General features: G+C 37.2%; 1 protein-coding gene across 4 annotated transcripts in view; it reads left to right on the forward strand.

Annotated features, from left to right (window-relative positions):
* LOC149088219 (uncharacterized) overlaps nt 1–15,446 on the forward strand; it is a 144,229-nt gene that overhangs the window by 21,158 nt on the left and 107,625 nt on the right. For all 4 annotated transcript variants that reach the window (XM_089245571.1, XM_089245574.1, XM_089245572.1 and 1 more), the window contains exon 2: nt 14,946–15,084. The gene's annotated coding sequence lies outside the window, so the exon portion shown is untranslated. The remainder of the gene's footprint in view (nt 1–14,945; nt 15,085–15,446) is intronic.

A 15,446-nucleotide genomic window follows, 5' to 3' on the forward strand; every position in this document is an offset into this window, starting at 1 on the left:
GATCGGATACTTTTTTTTTTCTCTCTCTCAAATTTTGCCGTAGCATTTTACGAGTTATCTATGAGTCCCCAAAGAGCCATAGTTCTCGAATTTTCTGCCGCCTTCGACATGAGATTTATCTTGGCCTTAATTTTGTAGGTCGATGAGATGACTTGCATCGTTTGCTTGAACGCCGCCAAAATGGAGAAGGGGTTAAAACGAAAGCAAATCGAATATGAATACAATAGAACAGTGTTGCTTATTTTTTTGTCACCCACGGGTTCCCTTTGGAGCATATTTTTTTTTGTGACCCCCCCGTTGTCTTACCTAAACTAACAACATGTTCTCCACCTTTCGGATCCCAAGGACCACTGAAGTATCTGAAACAAGTCGGAGGGCCACTGAAATGTCCGAACCAAATTGGAGGACCAATAATGAAGAGTATGGGTACCTAATGTTTTTTATATGAACCCATGTGAAAATATCATTGGTATTAGTGAAATACAATTAAGTAATTTTCATTTATTTTTAATTAAAATTTTCTAGTTCTGCGGACCACCTGAGTTTTCACTATGAAAGGAATCATCACCCTTTCTAAAGTATTCCTTCTGAATATAAAGAAAAATCCACAGAAGATATTCATTATTCAAGACACATTTAGCATCACTTGAATGAGAATAAATATTCGAAAATCTCCTCAGTGACCACTTTTGGTCTGCGGACCCTAGGCTGAGAAAAAGCGTGGAAAAATTTTATTAATAAGGTGAATTTTCGGACCTTCTTTCCTCCTATCCGTTAAAAAGTCCTGCCACTGAGAGCAACATGCCTACCTACAATGATTCAATCATTACACTTCAATCATAGTTTGAAAAATTGAGGCCAGATGGCAGCACTACATATATATGAACGAGGTGCACGTGTGATTCAGTAGCAGCAGCAATATACACAGAAATAATCTTCACGTTAGGTTCACAGCACGTACACCTACATTTCGTCATGTGCCAATTCGTTCGAAATTCCGTAGAGGAATGTGTAGGAGGTGTATGTAAGGTAAGTAAGACCCTCTTTCCTCTCGGGGTATATATCATCAGTCTTTCTCGGGGTTCTACATGTAGTTAATCTCAGTAATTTCACAGATCTCTGTGACTTCAATAATCACCACCTACGACTTCTTTTTTACTTGATTTTCACCCGTGGTCTCCTTGGAAAAATACTCAAGTTCCCCAGCGGTGGGTCGGCATATAATACCCTCGTGAGAATCACTACAATAGAAGAACGCGCTAGCTGTATCTTGTTACTAACAAACCACCTATCTACTTGCATTGGCTTTGTCATCTGTGGTATAAAACTGAGGAAAGGATAAAGCTTTAAAAGTCAGCATAGCTGCGTTACTTTTATTAACCAATAAGGTGAAGTATCGAGAAATAGTGGAACTACGAAACTTCATAGATAAAGTTTTGAAAACCATTTCAGAAGTAAAAATTGGTGATTGGACTCTTGTCAAATCTCATCAATAAAAAGTTAGTAAAGATGTTTGTTGGCCAACTGACCGAAGTTATAAGGCTTGCCGGGAAGCATAATTTGGAAGAAGAAACTAATAGTCCTTTATGTGCAGAAAATGACTGTGGCGCAAAAAGTGATCAGGGCTAGGATTTCTGTGACTAAACATTTTTTTTTAATTTTATTTTTTGCATATTTCACTATTTTTACGTGATAGTGTAGAGCAGTGGTTCTCAACCGGTGCTCCGCGGAGCGCTTGTGACTCCGTGTGTACTTCCCAGCGGCTCCGCGGCCACTCGAGAATAATAAAATAAATGAATAAATTTGATAAACGAACAAAAAAAAAGAGGCCTAAAGGGTACCGCCATATAAATAATATACTAGAAAGGGCTCCTGCAGAGAAATTATTCACTGAAAAGGGCTCCGCGTGTCAGAAAAGGTTGAGAACCGCTGGTGTAGAGCATAGTTTCCCAACCTAAGTCCCATCGCCCCCCAACGCAATCAAACCCATAAGATCCTATGTTATACCCGTAGCTTCTACCGCCCCTTTGGAACATGCCATCGCCCACGTTGGGAATCACTGGTGTAGAGCATGTATTTTAATGATTTTAAGGAATTATTTTGTACATTTCTGCATTTTCAATGAGAACTAATTTTTCCCCTTGCTACTGAAAGACTTATGCAAGGTCGATAAAAAAAATAAAGGAGGATCTTAAGTGTTGTTCACACACACACAGAACATCTGTACATTCATCCTAGTGACAATACCAATTCCTTCTCCCCTTTCTTCAAGCTAGAGACACAATTGTACGAACCGGACTCGTAGCACGCTAGTCTTAGGTTTCTTGGTGATTCCTCAAGTTGCCCTTCCACCGTTCTTCCCCCCCCCCCCCCAAGAATAACATGGCAGTTAATTGATTTGTCATTTTTCTTGATTAAATTGATTTATCATTTAGGTTTTGTGTTCAAGAAGTGCTGCCACCTGTCTTCGAATTCGGAAGCAAAAATTCAGTAGTAGGTAGTTTTGCCTGCATGTATTACCGCACCAACACAAAAACAAGACTAAATACAGTCGAACTTTGTTAAGAAGTCGGGGGAAAAAATCTTAGCAAACGAATTTTGTATTAATCAACAAAACAGTTAATTTAATGTCGAACGTGAAATTTTTTTACTTGGTATTAAGCGAAAATTATACTTAGCAAACTTGCATTGGGTAGGTTTGACAATACTTCCAGTTTAGCGTTGAGTTTTGCATTTTTGAGTTTCCTCCACCTCCCATAGGATATTTTTGTAGGAAACAAACTCAACTAAAATAATTGGAAAAAAAAACCCGGTGTTATACATTGTGTGTGATTCTATGAGAGGTCTATACATTTGGCAGTTTTAGAATTTGTCAATTCAAGAATTTTAGTTCAAGCAACAATTGATGGTTTAAAATAGTTTTAATTGCATTCCTCATTCGTTACATTCATCATTTCACTGAAAATGGAAGAGGAAAAAATTTTTGGGTATTTTTTTTCTCGCTTTTATAAAGAGCATATTTTTTAGGGCATGATTGTTTTTTTATGGAGCATTTTCAGGCAGTTTTTAGGTCATAAAAATCCTAGTGATCAGCAATCGGTTATCACGTCGGTTTTGTATTTGCACTGCACTCTTGAGGTTGTATAGAAGAAAAATTTGTTGCCATTAACTCATGACCACTCTGTTAACCAGGGTGTCAAATTCAATTGGACCATGGGTCATTTGCTCCAACATTCAAGATAAAAGTATGATTAAGAGTGAAGTTCTGTCATTTCCTTCGCTTCTCATGTTTGATAGTCCGAGAAAATTTGCATTTCCCTTCTCTGAATATGATGCGCTGCCTCAATATGATGTCGGTTAATATCCAGGAATAAAAGGGGCAATATATTGCAACTACTGGAGTTCTAACATTATGCGTTTTCTACACCAAAGTTGATTAACATTGTGAGAGTTTTTTTATATATCAGTTAATTAACATTGGGAGTTTTCTGCATATTAAGGTTGTTAATTACCTTTGTATACCAGAATAATAAAGCGCCCAGTATTTATGTAGAAATTCGAGAAAAAAATGTTTAAAATCTCCAAAAAAGACATTTGGAAACATAGTGTACTTGCATTACAACTCTACGTTAATTACGAATAAAAGGCAATTTTTTTCAGAAGATCTATGGAATTGTTCTACACATACATTCTATGTATTTAAGCTGTTGTGTTCACAGCAAAAGAGGAAATACTTTTGAAATCCGCGCAAGTATCTCTAACTTTGCGTCAATAATCGAGCAATTTTTAGTTATTGCAACTACTAACCAAATGTTAAATAAATGTAAATAAATGCTATTTTCTAATATAACAGAGTTCATAATTGGATAACAGTAACTTGCGGAATAGTCAAGTTACAAATTAAATTCATCATTTTAATGAATGTTTTGTATGCCTCGAATGTTTTGTCGGTGTAAGTTGCGATAGTTTGACGTTCTTTATCAAAAAAGTTTTTCCTTTTCAAAATTGGCACCCAAATCTTTGAAATGTGGAAAATACGAAAACCTCACATTTCTATCGAATTCGTGCCGAGGCAGCAGGCTGTGTGTGTGTGTGTACCACAAGTAGATTGATTGATTGTAAGATTCTCTGACAGAACCTGTTCCAATTTTTGTTTTGAGAGGTAGCCAAAAGCCAGTGTTTTGATTCTGACACAGTGTGATCGATTTTTCTCCCCGTGAACCTCGATGTAGTATGAAATGTATTGAAGTGTGTACTTTTTCTCATGAGCTATAAGGGTTCCGCTATCAAATGTAGTGAAGAAAAGTGTGAATTAATTTTCTATGTCAAGAAGTTGAGAGTTTCAATTAAGATCTTTCACGAATTTTTTTGTGAACTTGTTTTGAATTTTCAGTAGAATGAACGTGAAATTAATTCAGTCTGATTTAGAGAGGAGAAAAAGCATACCGTTGTCGTTTTTCCGTTCGGGGAACTATCTATATTATGAATCAGAGGCGTACGCATGCATAGGAGCTCATGTTCCCCCCCCCCCCAACAGATATTTGAAAAAAGTTTTGATATTTTAATTTTTTTTACCCAAAAATTAAAGAAAAAACCTTTGTATGCTATTTTGACCAATTTCTATCAATGTAAATGCGTTTTGAGGGTGACAACTCTAAACTTCTCGAGCAGAAAATTTTCGTGCCCTCTCCAAAACTATGCTCGTTGTTATGAGTATACAGTTTCCTGGTTATACTAAGGTCTTATAATGAAAGAACCTTTCTTTTCTTTCCTTCAAATCGAGCACAACTCAGGTCTATCACCATCTATGGGTGATTTACTACCTAGTGAGTTATGCCGGAAGTGTAACTGTGTATGTACCTAACAAGTCTGGGTGCGTATATAGTGTTGTGTTTGATTTTTCAGTGTTACCAACTATATTTCAGAAGTGTAGTGAGTGATGTGTTATGATTGAATTACATTTGTACTGTTTGTAGGTCTGTTGCTCTCTGTGGCGAGTAATGAAAGAACCACACATGTATATAAATATATATTTAAGTTGAAGTAAGTAACTCCAAGTTTATTTGCAGGTTAATGAGACCACCCCTTAATGGCTTTGTGGATGTCCATAAGGTATTCGATCCAGTGTTTAGTAGCTTTTGAGGTGTCATTAAATCAACTGCTGCAGATTTTTCAAATCATGTGGGAATGCTTCACATTTCAGTCAGTTCTATACACAGCGTTTAACATGTGTCACTGATTTGAATTCAGCTAGCCTAAGCAGGCAATAAACGTCGAACTGATACCTTTTCTGATAAATTGCACAATGAACTTCGTAAACATTCGTTTGAGAAACATTCCTGGAACTTCTAACGAATTGGTGCTTGCCGGAATGAACGTAATGTGAAGTTTATTTTTCTGAGGGATACCATGCGTTCCAAAAGTGCTGCCGTCTGACTTTCAAATTCGGAAGCAAACAACTTGCCAGTTTATTTTCTCTGTTGCATCACGTATTATGCAAGAATTGTTAATGTCATGGACCTGATTGTGCTCTCTGAGGAGAGACTTTTTTGAAAGGAGATCTGAACACAGTTGAACCTTGAAGGTAGAAAACCCATCTTCAGCCGTCCACAGCGTCCCCATGCTGGCAACTTGCTACGGAAAGCATCTCAAAGCAGCAATCGACAATGCTCATGTGCGACCTTTATAGAAAAAATTGGTGAAAAACTTGGAGCGATCCCCCATCGACGGTGCAGTACTTTCATTACAAAGCATGTGGGGTTCTCTCAATTTAAGCCATTACTTCTACATACCTTTAGTCCGATCACCTTGTATAAAGCGTGAAAAAAAAAGTGACTTCGTCGTTGGCTAATACAGTATTATGTTCATCGAGGAGGTTTTATTGTGTTGTTTCTCTCCTCCTCACTAACAGCTAAGTATGTACGCGAATGCGCTTCTCTCTGAGAAAGGAAGGACAAAGTGACATTTTATTCCAACTAAGTGATAATAACTCCTACTATAGAAAGTTATCGCCGTTGTAAAGAATGGTAGAAGACGACCGTAATGACAATGCTGAGACACAAAGAGAAAACGGGAGAAATGACATTTACGCTGGTGGAGAAAATAACGTTAGAAAAGCGTCGCACAGAGACTAGATTGAAAGTCCCGAAACTTTTTTTTTTTATGAATTGAGTTTGCAAAAGGAAAATAATAATACACATGTGAAGTGAACGTGATCACAGAAACACTCTGTCCAATGCTCACTAACTTTAGTCTCTCGTCCCTACAGAAACACTAGAAACAGCACGAAGTACAGATGACTAGATACCAAGCAAAGATACTTGGAAAGAAAAGTCACATCCCTCTGTGGGGCATCAAACCATCAACCTCGCACTTTCCGGGCGCGTGTTCTACCATTAAGCTATAGAGGACAGACATTTTCTTTCCCAAAAACACTGTGTCCCTTTGGGCTGAACGGGACTGCGCAATAGACAGCCTCCTAACTCAGCAGCAGCTAGTAACGAAATTAGCCTCCAGATGGCGACATAGAACGAAATACTGTGGTTCGATTCCCCACACAGAAATGTGACTTTTCTTTCCAATTATCTTCGCTTGGTATCCAGTCATCTGTATTTCGTATAGTTAGCAGAAAGCTTCATCGTTTCGTATTTAAAACAGTTTCTTTTTCTGTCCGTGGCCCCTTCCCCTTTGAACCATGCTTTCTTGTGAACCTTCCTGTCTTTTGTCTTTTTCAGGACCCTCCACTCTCATTATATCGGAGCGATGTTCTTTCTACTTATTTGATTGAACTTAGTTAAAACTAAAATTATACTGAACAAAAATTTTATAAACAATGGTGAATCTCATGATGGCGCTGCAAAGATCCAGAAAAAGGCAATGGGGTAAATCAATCATTCTGCCCCTGAGCCGAATTATATAGAAAAAAATGGTCTGTGCTGTAAAATAAAACGGAATGATCCAACGAACCTACACAATAACTCGCTTCGCTCTATTTATCACCCTGGATTCGCGCCTACTATGAGTTCAATGAGCTTTTCCTTCTTATTAGGGGGTTCTGTTCAGAGCCATCTCAACACGCCACGGGGTCCCCGTATTTAGATAGAGGTAGGAACTTGAATATTTGTGTACTTACGGAGATCATAGTACCGGATTTCTCATGGTGTAGGCTTCCAATGGGAATGAGGATCCCGGGGCATGCCCGGACGGGTCCATGCTTAACCTAGGTTCTATGGGCTCTGAAAGTAGTTACAGCTCCTCCCCTCACCATATTTCACTTCAAAGCTTCATTTCCTTTAAGTGCCGCGGGCCGTTTGAATGATCTCAAACCGTGACACTGGCCACAAATGATCTGAAACCATGTGACTCTGGCTACTTAAATGTAAATGTACTGCGGATTGCTTAAGTGCTCTGGAACTGTGCCGCGTTTCTCAGGTGATTTTTAAATATGCCTTGGGTTATTTAAGGGATATGCAAATATGCCTCGTATCACTTAACTGATCTGGTGGCGTGGGCCTCTTAACCCTTCGACTACGGATTGCAAAAAAATTCGCTCCCATGTACTATGACAATGGGTCACAAATAAAACAAATTTAGCGCTCGGAATTTATTTTTTTATCAAACAGTTTTCGAACCACAAGCTGGGTAGTCAATGGTAGGACGCTCGTGAGGCATAGATGTGCCGTTAATAGTCAAAGGGTTAAGTGCTCTGGAACTGTACCGCTGGTCACTCAAGTGTACCGTTCCAGAGGTCACTTAGCCACAGGCCACTTAGGTGATATGGAACTGCGCCATTTGAGTGATCTGTAGCCGTTCCGCGGGCCATTTGAGTGATCTAGGATTATTTTACGTGGCAAGCATATCGGATGACTCCGAGGGCCATACGGGTTGAATATCTGTGCTCTGATACAAGGGCTATCAACCCTTTTTTGGTCTGACGGACCCCCTTTTTAGGTGTATAATTTCTAAGTTGGAGTCCCCACGGGTCTCTCTCTTTTTTTATATCTATCGAATTTACCGATTTATTTTCCTCGAGTGGCCGCGAAGCCCCTGGGACGTGCACACGGAGCACCAATACATGACGGACAATTTAACTTAGAAGAAGAACCGAACTGCTTATGATTTTTCGAGTTGATTTTCTCTCACATCTCGATTCGCTGGAAATATTTGTTCGTAGGCTACGCTCGCAGTGCTTATGACGATAACATTATTGACAGCTGCTGAATATTACGCAGATTGCACATATCATCTGCTATAACGCAGTTTGTTCTTTTTTTTTTGTTAGCCACGAGAGTGAGTGAGTGACATTGATCCCGTGAAAATAGTGTATTCTAGTGTTATTCGTTTTTTTTTTTATCCAACACTACTTTGTGGGGAGTTATTTGGGATTCCGCTGCCAGATGTTCGTATCGATATACAATATTTCGAGTGTCCTAGACTACGAAGGTCGGAGGGATACAAAAAAAAAAAAAAGACTTGCACATGTCACGAATTTTGTCATCCGAGTTTATTCCCCCTCATATTTGCAACAAGGAGTATTCACGTGAACAAGCATCACGGGATGCAATACTTTCCTGCGTTCTAGTACTGAACCAATGAACGTATATTCCGATTTATTCTTTGTTTACGGAATTAGTGAGCAAATGAGCGAGTGAGTTGGTGAATGAGCAATTGAGCTCAAAAATACATGACAAGTGAGTGAGCAAACAGGTGAGCGAATGAGTCACTCATTCGGTCACTCGCGTGCTTATTCGCTAACTCATTCATTCACTCGCTCGTTCATTTGCTAGATCAAACAGCCACTCACTCACAGGTGACGAACTGTTATTGAATTGTTTGTCGGTTAATTTTCCTCAAATCCAAGCTGTGATGGGTATTTGAATATGCTTATTTTGAATTTTCGGTCTTTTTATTAGTTCTTGACTACGATTTGATTTGCTTCCACAAAGTTTTAGACATCGTCTCGGTCTTTGTCTTTTTTGTTCAGCCATAAAGCGTCAGAAAACTTGTATTATGAGTTAATTTTTTTTTTTAATGTATATGTCAACGCTGCCCTATCTGCAAGAATGATTTTATGTGATGGTGGAGTCAGACATTCTCAAAGTCACCACCACTAGAGTTATTGCTCTCAAAACCATAAAATTTTAAGACGTGCCTTATCTGTCGGCTCTCGTGAGTTTAATTCGATGTCGAAAATTTTATTTGTTGCCGAGGAATTGCTTTTTCGATTAAATTTTGATCCCGGAAGTGCGACAGTAGAATTTGTAAACTCAACTCGCGCTCTGACTAGACTCACAATTTTTCTGCCTTGCGATAAATTTCCAAAAAAAAAGCAAGTTTGGAAATTCCAAAACTTTAGAAAGACAAGTATTCGTTTTGTGTACTATGCTCTCTCCTTCATCTCTCTCTTAATCTGGGTATTCTTTCCAGCGTTGTCTCATAAGCACTTAAAATGTGTTTTTACCGACCCTTTAACTTGTTTGTGATGGTACATCCGAGTGCGTGCTTGATGGAAGGAGATGGTAAGCTTTATTCGTTCATTCATATTCATTCTTTGTCGACTGAAAACTTTGTCTATTGGAAGAGAAATTTTCGGCACGGAAGGTCGTCGTCGCGAGTTAATTTTTCTCATTGTTTCACCAACGCCAGTGGTTGCCGTAATCAGATGGTGTCTAAGTTGCGTAACTGGATACTAAATTGGAAGATAGTTCCAGAATTTGTTCATAGCGTGTACTTATATGCTTTTTCAGTCTGTCATGCACTGCTTGTTCTGATTGATCGTGGTGAATATTAAATTGCCGACGTCCTACGAGAGGCATCTCTACGCCGGAAGGGGTGTTAATTGCACAAGAAGTGCTAAGCAATCCGATTGGTTGTCTCGCTGATTTCGTTGAAGGACGTAGAACGGAGAGGGTCTGATGTACTTCAGAGCCGTGCTCCATGTTCTCTGCCGAGCTTTATAGCTTCCTCTGTCTGAACCAATCTGATTGCTGGGTCTTCAAATGCAATTACATTTTTCCGGACGTAAAAATACCTCTCGTGGGACAACAGTTAAACCTCTTAACGACCACGGACGAGATATTTCGTCCAAATGGAAGTATGCATTGGAAGAAATACATTCGAGCTCTCCCCCCCCCCCTTCAGGACTTTATTGGTAACCCTGCATAAGAAAAAAAATTCTATTTTATTTTTCTTTCACCTAAGCTATGTCTTTATCTTTTCTCCCTCGCTACGGTTTGACGATAGAAAAAAAAGCGCATACTGTACTCTGTATAAACATATACATAGAAAGATGAGAGATGAACGGAAAACCTGTTTTGTTTTTCTCATCTTTTCTCCATTTCCCATGTGTTAAACAATGATACCACTTTTTTTTTGGTTTATCTCAGCTAGTTCAACTGCATGTCGTCTAAATTTGTTGCCAAAAACTGTACGTGAAGGGGTTGATATTCATTACGACCAATCAGAACAAACGTGACAGTCTGAAAAAGCATAAGTTGTGTACTGCGTTGAAAAGTCTATTATTAATTCTGTATAGAAACGAATCTTCGAATTTAGTATAGTATCCGGGTAGGCAGCCGCTGATGATACCAACCACTGGTATTGGGGAAACAGAAAAATGAACTCACGACGATGGGCTCTTTGCTCCGTAAACTTCCTTTCCTATTGACTACGACCATCTGCGGCATGCTGCGAACCAGTTGGCTGCAACGTAAGGCGTTCCACTCATCATTTTACTGTATTTAATTTTTGAAATTAATTCAAGGAAAGTACAGCTGAAATCCGTTATGACTATAGTTCACAATCAGAGGAGAAATTGTCGTAACGGACTTCCCGTTATAAAAATATTTGTATTATATATAAAAATGTTAATATTTATTTATCAACAAATTTTAGTTTTTTTTTAGGATATGAACATAATGGGCAAAAACAAACTAGATAAATTTACCCTTCTTTTGCCTTCTATTTTGAACTACTTTTGCTGAAATATGCATCTAGAGTTAGCTTCTATCTTCATACACATTGCATAAAAAAAAAAATTGCACTTCATGGAATGCAGCAGTTTCTGCAACTGGAGTATTCGTTACAGTATAAAAGTATCCAATAACACATTTAAGGGAGAGGAAATGATTAAGAGCTGTTTGCCATGTTGGAAGATTCCAAGAAAAGTAAGAGAGAGTGTGGGGAGAAAGGTTTTGTTAAGGGTAAATAACAATGATGTCAAAACTAGAGGTGGTGTCCCAACCAACACACCTACAGATAAAATGTTTTTCTACCTCTTATATAGATAAGACGATCATATGCTGTTTCTTATCTTGTTATATATGCGAGGTACATGCCCTGCTTATAAACCCCCATGAATAGGGTGAAGAAAATAGGGCGATTTAAAAAAAACAAAACCTCTGACTCATTTTATGTATAATTCTTAAAGAAAGCGAAAGGAAAGAACGCCTTTTGAGAATTTCCGTTTCGTTATAGCGAATGTATTCTGATTCATCTGAATGTATTCTGATGCATTCGTTCGCTATAGTGTGGGCTATAAGTGGAGGGTCAAATGACCGGAACTTCAGTTGATCGGAGGCTCGGATAATCTACGTTCTTCTGTAGTTGCAAGTGGAAATTTCTAAATATGCATGTCGTTTTCTTTCTTGTTACAAAATATTATTAGGCGAAATTGAATTTTCAGGAACGGCTCAAAAAATGTTTTTGTTCGTTCTCTGCCAGAAAAAAGAAACATCAGTCGGGAAGACATTTTGTATATGATGCTTCAATACTTATTATACAGTTGTTGGAATCTTCTCATGTCTGGGAGAAAAAAAAGACGTTGTCGCACGTTTTTCGTAAAGGGAAAAAAAATTAAGACAAATATAGCATTTTCCTGGCAATAAGAGGCTTTGAGAAGCCGTTTTTCTGATTCTCAAAGAAAAAAAAAAAAAGTTGCTCAGTAAATGATCTGTTGGATATGAAATTCGTCCACGTCCGTTCTTATGTCTGTGGGTGAATCAAGCAGAAACGTGATGTCAGTATTTTTTTGTTGCTGGATGAAATTTCTAGAGATATCTCTTACATGATTCTTCAATTTTGTGAGCTCCATATTCTTCACTTTTTTATTATTTATGCTCGAAATATTTACTTTTCTTTTCCTGGTTATACTACAAGAGAAATATGCATTTTTTTGGGCTTGTCCTTTTCCGAGTCCCGCTCCCTGTATTCGAAGGATTCCTCTTGCTTCCAGAAGCACGTCTTAGAGAGGTGATTTTTATTTATTTTCACTACAAAAGAATAGGCTACACGGCAAGTAACTGTTTACTTTAATTCTCAATTTTGTGCAATGATCATAAATTGAGTAATATAAATCTTATTCTTTTTCAATAAATAAGGTGTCTGATGGTTATATGGCTAATTTTCTATATTTTATGTCATTTCGAATGGAATTCGAAATTTGATTTTCTTACGTTGTGTAGCTATTTGTTTAGACACATGACATAGTTTTTTTTTTGCTTGGGTGATGCGTAGTTTCGCAGCAGTTCGCCACATTGTGCCGGAAGTGTCATTCGGAAAATTGCGTTATTTTCTTACGATACATATGTATGTCTTTCAATGTTTCATTACTCTACAACTTTAGTTCCTTAACCATGTAACGTAAATTTATTGTAATTTCTATTGTAATGCAATTTCAGTTTGCATTCATTGTAATTTCAATCTGTATTAAATTTTGTCTGCCATGTAGGTTTCTTTAGAATAATTTGGCAGGTTGGCTATATTTACAGTGCATGTGCGAGTATCAATTTTTTTTTTGTCAGAAGTTTAAGGTCCCTGCCCCCCCCCCCCCCTCACTCTAGCAAAATTTTCGATTTTTGATTGATTTTTTAATTTTAGTTAGAGCTTATGAAATTTAAACTCATGCTTCTTGGCAAATATCTATAAAAAAAATTCTTTTCACTTTCTTTCTTTCCTCCAGCTTCCTCTGTTCTAGAATTTCTTTTTTTCTCTTTCTTTGTATGTTTTTCTTAGTCATGTGTTTTAATGATGCCACTCTAACACTGGGGTTGCGGGATTTTCAAATTCCTTCTTGGCTTTATTGGCTTTCAAAATATTAATATTTACATTTTTTTGAATGACTAATTCCACCGGATTTTTTTATATTTTTGTGTATATTTAAATGAGTAGAATCAGTGTTTTTCCATAACTTTTTTAAGACCCTCCGGACCCTTTCTTTGTTAATAGTTCCTTAAGAGAGAGAAAGAGAGAGCGTTATTTAATGTATTGTGTTGAAGCATTATTTTTTGCAGAAAGACTTTTCAAAAGCACGACTTTTGTTTTTATTTGAAAAATTGGGTACAATTGTAGGTGAATGATGGAAATTTTCAGTTTTCTGTTTTATCCTCTGTACAAAATTGTTTTTCTTGCTTAAAACTTAATTATAAACATAAACGGCTTCACATATCTGTCTCTGAATAATAATGGATAGAATCAAGGATTAGGTGCCGTAACGACTTCGCTAATATATTTTTATACACCGCAATTAGGGTAAAATAAGTTTTTCCATCGATGATCCGATTTCGTTTTTGTGATTTCTTTTACATGTATCTACTTAATGTTATTGAGTTAAATGTAAAAACATCTTGCTCCCTTTTAGTTTCGGTGGAATTTAGTTGCGGTAGTAATGGCACTACTTATTTGTTAGAGCGCTTGCTATCCAGTTACCGATAGTTTTTCGGATTACCTCTTATTTTTACGGGCGTGTGGGTTATCTATTTAGGGCAATTTAAAGAGCAAGTCGGCCTTAACCGACTTCTCCCCAACTTTTCTTTTTGTATCCATTATTGTTTGTCCTCTTCTCATGTATCGATCTTTGATTGGACCGTTGCCAATTTTGTCTTTTTTTTTTATCTATCTTGTTTGGGTTTCACGTTTCTTAGGTGTTTCCAACTTTTCTTTTTAATTCTATTGTTGCTCCGAAGTTTGAATCCCCTAGCGATTAATTTTCTTTGCACCTGAAGAACTTTTTATTTTTACACACACACAAAAAAAAAACCCCATTAAAAAAACAGATTTCATTTTTTCTCCAAGTTGTTTTTCTGTTCAGAGAATTTCGTATGCGAATTTGGTGAGGATTTTGGAGTTCTTAAGTTCCCAACTTCGGAAAAACTGGAAGTATAAATCTCTTGCTTTTATTTTTTCTACGTTCTCTTGAATTTTTTTTTCCTCAGTAGCTATTAGCTAGCTTTGTTAAAGAAATTCCGTAGGATGCCGACAGTAGTTGCCGATTGATACAGCAGTGCTGTGTTGTTATCCTTGTTTTTTTTCTAGGGGTTAGGGAAAAAAAAGAGTTCAAAGATTTTCAGATGTGCAGAATAAAAATTATAAAAATAAAGCCTTAGCACACACACATTCTCTACGAATACTCATGAACTCGAGTAAATCAGAGATTTCAGTTTCATCTTGAATAAATGAGATATTTAGCGTGTATAAGGAACCACTTTTTGCCAAAAGTTGTGTCCCAAAAATAAGGGAAGGGGGGGGGGTGTTTCTTATACATGGTTAAGTATTGTAGATATCAACAAATTACACAATTTTTCGAAAAACTCAAAAAATTAATACTTTATTAATAAGAGTAGTAGTTCATATATTACGAACTAGTTGATGTAGTTGATTGTGAGGTATTGTGAGGATGAGAGAGTGACACATTTAAGGGTTTCTATGTTGAATAAAAAATATTTTTCATTTCAATTTATGTATAAAAAATAAATATCTTTGAAATTTTTTTTCCAAATTTGAAGTTCTAAAACTCAGAGGTTCCTTGTGCACGTTAAGATACGGTAATTTATAGCGGATGCGTTTTTTAATACTAATGATTTGCACTGTATTTATGGAATGCATATAGATTAGAATGTTGTGTTTTCTCAACTTCTCGTCGTTGATCATCTGCCTATTTTGTTCCACAGGTCTGCACCCGAATAGTTCGTATGCAGAAACGAGAATAACAATGAAACTTAGGAGGACACAAAAATAGACGAAAGAATAAAGTGTTGGAAATTTCAAGGCTGTCTGTGGATAATCTTAGATTTGTCTCATGAATTTATGGTAAGATAAAACATACCGTTTTAAACAAAAAATACAGACATTGCTGAAGTGTTTCTCTATGTGTTAGGGTTTTCATGTGCGAAAAAAAGTTTTACACTTCAAAATTTCTCTCTACGGACAGTTTTTAAGCCCCTTTACGTACAGGATTTTGGCAATAAATTTAGATGATCTGTATTTGAAGTATCGGCAATAAAATGGTTCGCATGTTAGAAATGGAAGGGGAAAAAGATTAGCGGCTTAATGAACGCCAGAACTTTGCCACTGGACTTATCCCGTTGCCGAGATCTCGTCCAGCCCGTGGCAGAGTCCGGAACACTTTATTTTGTGTCAAAAAAAAAAAAAACTTACAATAAAACATACAA

The sequence above is a fragment of the Pholcus phalangioides genome, unplaced genomic scaffold (assembly GCF_987345545.1).
Source record: "Pholcus phalangioides strain wild (caught in Gottingen) unplaced genomic scaffold, Ppha-v1.0 ptg000003l_1, whole genome shotgun sequence".
Taxonomy (NCBI): Eukaryota; Metazoa; Arthropoda; class Arachnida; order Araneae; family Pholcidae; genus Pholcus; species Pholcus phalangioides.